At 45.2% G+C, this 5,102-nt stretch overlaps 1 long non-coding RNA gene across 1 annotated transcript; it reads right to left on the bottom strand.

Annotated features, from left to right (window-relative positions):
• Positions 1-431: 431 nt before the first annotated feature.
• Positions 432-3,988, bottom strand: LOC109298270. Its single transcript, XR_002097573.1, has 2 exons — positions 3,805-3,988; positions 432-754 (listed from the first exon to the last, which is right to left on the bottom strand). It is a non-coding gene; the product is annotated as an uncharacterized LOC109298270 (long non-coding RNA).
• Between the last annotated feature and the right edge of the window lie 1,114 nt (positions 3,989-5,102).

The raw sequence follows: 5,102 nt of genomic DNA, 5'->3' as shown, positions 1-5,102 counted from the left end.
GAATGAGCTCTGTGGCCATAATAATTACATTTAAGCTGGTTCTAGAATCCATTATTATCTGCAGAACTCCAGGGGCCTTATTTATTCGTAGAGCTTCTACTTGAGTGAAACACAGTGTTTAAAGAGTTCACTAAAATGGATTTTCTTTAGGGGAATGGTTTTTTTGATTGCTGTCCAAGTACCCAGCCAGACGAGCTGATTTCCACTGGCATCATAAGGAAAGTGTAAGAGGCCTTAGTTTCCCCATTTCGTTTTACGCCCTCCAGCAGCCTGCTGAGACCTACTTAAGCACTTTGGGCCACCCCAGCAGTCACTTCCCCAACTCTTGGCTGCCATGCTTTTGCCTTCTGATGTTATTACAAATGTTGGGAGGCTGCCTTCAAAGAATCAGGGTGCTATGCTTTGCTGTATATAGATGGAGATGGCTCTTACCCCCTATAACCATCTGCTGTGTTTTCTTGCCTTCTCCAACAGTTTGCTATGCACCCCACCCACTAGTCACAATCCAGACACCCACTGTGGCCTCCTGCCTCCCCTTCAGCCACTTCTATGCCTTGTGGCTAATACAAACCCCTAACAGAAATATAAACGCCTAACTTACCTCCCTGTGAGAGTCTCCCGGCAGAACTCCTTCTTGGCACCTCCTCTTACACAGCTCTTTTCCTCTGGCCCCAATGCAATGTAGTCTGTTTAAAAGACCTCATGTCTCTTCCTCAGTAATGAGGGCGGGTCCCCTATTACAGAAGGTCACCACCTAATGTAAGCATCAGTTAGGGGACAGGACTAAAAACAATGGTCTCAAGCTGCAGCAGAGCAAATTTACACTGGAGATTAGAAGAAACCTGCTGGGCCTGAGGGCTGGAACAGGCTCCAGAGGGGTTGTGGAGTCTTCATTCTTGGAAGTTTTCGAGGAGGTCGGACAGACACTTGGCTGGGATGGTTTAGTCAGGGACGATCCTGCCTTGAGTAGGGGGCTGCACTAAATGACTAATAGGACCCAGCCCCAGGGGCAGCCATGCAATCCCTGGTGATCAAGTGCCTCCTGTCCCACTCCAGCTCCTCAAGGTACCCGCCCTTTTTTCTCATCTGCCATGCCTTGATGCACCTGTTAGTGTTTAGGAAGGCTGCCACAGAGTCCCAAAGTGAGCCTCTGTTCCTCAGCTGGCTGGTTCTTCCCATACTCAGCTAGCACCTGCCTTGTCTCTTGGCCATTAAATTGCAGCCCTTCTGGCCCCATCAGTGCCCAAGAGCACTAGTCACCTATATTTGGCCTTCGAACCTCCCCTATTGCCATGTCCATGCCTTGTAGGTGTCACTTTGGCTTCATCCAGTGGGCCCTCTAGCCCCATCCATCCAACAACCCACTCAACTTGCCAGGCCCCTGGCCAGGCTCTCACTACTCCCCAGGCCCCTAGCCCTAGTTCAGCTTTTGCCCTTCTTGGGCCTTCAGCCCCTTTCACCAGGCTTTAGCCCACCTAGCCTAAGCCTGTTCTGCCTTCAGCTCTTCCCTGGCTTTCATCTCACTTCCATGACCTTTGCCCTCTCAGCCTTGGCTTAACTCCTCCAGCCCTCTGAGCCTCTGACCCCAAGCACAGCTGCTATACGTCTCCACCAGCCCTCAGCCCTCTGGATCCCTGACCCCAAGCTAGACTGCCTGTCACAGTGCCCCACTAGGCATCCCTCCATCCTCCGCTACAGCCACAAATCAGTCCTCTGGTTCCCAAGCTTAATCACAACATAAATACAAGCAAACTGCTTTACAACTAAAATCTACCCCACTCTGGGTCGCTACCTCACTGCAAGCCATAAGCCCCAGTTAACTCTCTCCTCCACTCTGTGGGACAGCTCAGGTGCATGCTAATCTGTCTCCTGCAGCCATCGCCCTCAGGAGCTCCTCTCTTTGGGGCATGCATAGCCAAACTGCTTGCCCCACTTGGTCTCAGGCTCTGGGTTTAAGTGGCCACCAAAGCCTAGCCCCTTCCTGTCAAGTCTCTTTTTCAGCCACACAGGAGTTTCCATTTTGACTTGATGACCAGCCTGCCCTCCTCTGCTGCAGCTTAGGCCAGCTGTTTTCAGTCTTTACTGCTGTGCTGCCTGGAGGTTTGTCCCTGGGTGGTGACTTATTGCAGTGCAGCTAGCTCCAGCATGGTCACTTCTCCCAGTAGGAGCTCCTACCCATGTAGTCTCTGGCTTGCTTGCTTTCTGTCAGCTAGCCTTTGTCCAGCTGCCAACCCCCCAGAACAAGCTTGGCCTGCCACTCTGCCCTGAAAATTACAGAAGTCGCTCCCTGTTACAATGACCTTGTAAGGTCCCTTCCAGTCCTACTTTCCTATGATTCTTAATATCTCCCCAAAAAACAGGGGCTTGAATTAGACACTTGCTCGGACTTTGCGTTTCTCAATCACAGACCTGAATTTGCTGTAGAACTGGTTAGACATGATACCTCTCATCCCTTTTTACACACAGAGCTGAACAAATGGGCAAGACAGGCACAAAAAGAAAAGGAAATGACTGTAGTAAGCTTGCCTGAAGTGGGACTATAGCAGAAACCCATGAGAACAGTAGCCCTCAGGGTTGACATTTACTTTCAGATCTACATTTGCTTTCAGGTCACAAGTCAAAAAAATGGTTTCTTTTCTTTTAACTTCCAGTTGCAGCCTGAGATGTGATTAACCCAAGCACTGTCTCTCCCACAGCACCGCTAGCAACAAATATGCTAACTCAGTGGAACCAGGGCACCACCCCAGGGACAAACAAGCCTGTGAAACTGTAACATTTGCTTCATAATCACACAGGAGACTTTCCAGCCTTGCCTTCCTACTATAGCAAACAAGCCCGACCTCCAAAAGGTTTTTTTCACAAAATCTCAATCTAAGCCAGTTCTGTTCTTCACAACGAAAAATAAATACAAGCAATTACAGCTGCGCACTTCTGTTCACAATACAATTTAATAGACACATCAAGGTGTGGCTCTTGGGCCCTTGGTGCATTTCCAGTGCAGCCCTTATGTAATCAGAAATTCAAATTCAATTTTAATAAAATCAAATTGAATTTTGTGTCATTTCCAGTTTTGTATTTGTTTATTTATTTGTGGAAATTATAAAAAAAATCTTTTGAGATTACACGTTTATTATTTCTGTAAGGGGGCACAGAATAGGGGGCACCAAAATACAAGTTTTTTCTCTAATGCCTGCTCTGGATCAGAACCTGCCGTGCTGGCGAGGAAGAACAAAACCCGGTGCATCTCTCTGACAACACTGGCATTAATAGCTCTCAGGTGCAGACAGCAAAAGAACAAGATACACAAAGAACAGCTGAATAAGAAAGGATTTCAAATACTCATTCTGATTATGACCATAGACTTTTCTGGTCACAGAAAGATCTCCATCAGGGGAATGGATTTGTTCAGTGTATTCCTCTGTTCTTATTGCTATAGGACAGAAATAACAGAGCTGGACTGTTCTGCGGTGCCAGGGAACCCAAGAACAGCACACTTTGAAGAAAGCTGAATGCACTAGTTACCTGAATTCAGATATCTGCAGCAGCTGGTATCTGTATTTTAGATATCCACACCTCCTCAGGAAAAAGAACAGGGAAAACAGAGTAAGAGGTGAGCTAATATTTGCCAGCCAGGAGAAAGGAGCAGGTGGCAGATGTAAAAAGGGTCTTTCATAAGCTTAAATGAGCAGCTACCAGAAAAGACTGCAGAGAAAAGATTCCTGAGAGGAAAGTCACTGTGGAAAGGTCAGCAGGGAGCAGAAGATACAGAGGAAGCAGCCCATGGGAAAGGAGCTGGATTCTTACTTTTTTGGATGCAAAGGATCTCTGGGGCAGAGAGGCTGCTTTTTCTTTGTGAAGCTGGATTGCCGTGACACAGTCAGAGCTACTGCTGTGCCTATATTACAATTATGTCATCTAGGTTTTTGCAGGCAGCATCCTGCAATCCCTGCTTCAAGTTGAGCACCTTGCTGTACAATAACATTCAGTTAAAAACACCCGTCTAGACAAGGGAAACTCCTCCTTTCCAGCATGCAGGTAGCTGGGTAGTGAGGAAGTACTTCAAATATTCATGTGGAAGTATTTATTCAATATCTCAAGGTTTAAAGTTACAGCAAACGACCATAGATTATTTTGGCTGTAACTTAGATGCTGATTATTTGGATTTTTCCTAACGGCTTCAAAATCAGACAAGAATTTGGATGGGATTTCTCCCAAAAATTGAAAGTGGAAATTCAAACCTTACAAATAAACCACACCTGGTTTCCAAGATGCTTGAAAGCAACTATATGAGAAGGTTTGTCTGTGCAGTATAGAAACAACAGAGAGACTGTGCAAAGCAGGGGAGCGGGTCTTCTAGAATTCGCCCGTTTGCAGCATTGTCACTTCATTTCTATATGAAGGGAAATGAGAGAAGCTCAGCTGATCCTAGACCAAGGATTCCCAACCTTATTAGATTTGAGGCACCCCTAAGAAGATGCTAGCTTTTAGTTTTTATTCACGTTTTGTCTATAGAAAAATAATAGAGCAGTTTTCCTGTTGCAAAGAACTCAGACCACAACAGGGCAGAATGCTATTTAACACTATGGATTCCTGTTTGAAATCTCTGAGTTTATCTTGTGAATCCCGTTTGCATTCCTCAGTGCTAACATTGTATGGTACTTCACAGCACCCTTGATAGGATCTCAAATCACCCCAGGGTCCCATGGCACCCTGGCTGAGAATCACTGTTCTAGATGACCAGCTTCCCTAGTCTTTCTTTTATGTTACTCTTTCGCCTGAAAACTATAAATCAATGAGCAGTGGACACTTGAATGTAATCAATAAAGCACTCAGTTTTTTAAAAGAATGATTAGTACAAATGTGACTTGGTATAGGTAGATCTAGCATTTTGAAAAGATGGGGTGTACATGGTAAGGTGCATCATTGCAAATACTGCAACACATTTTTCTTCAATTAAAGAGAAACTAGAACCTTTACTAATATGCTAGGAGGCTAGCACTATATTATTCAGTTTGAGATCAAAGCAAAAACAAATATAACTATTGGAATGTGCACTAATTTGTTAGATTTCATATATATATATATATTATTTAATATATAAA

The sequence above is a fragment of the Gavialis gangeticus genome, unplaced genomic scaffold (assembly GCF_001723915.1).
Source record: "Gavialis gangeticus isolate Ggan-Ray unplaced genomic scaffold, GavGan_comp1, whole genome shotgun sequence".
Classification (NCBI taxonomy): Eukaryota; Metazoa; Chordata; order Crocodylia; family Gavialidae; genus Gavialis; species Gavialis gangeticus.
The sequence above is the reverse complement of the archived record's forward strand: the minus strand, read 5'-3'. Positions and strand labels throughout refer to the sequence as shown.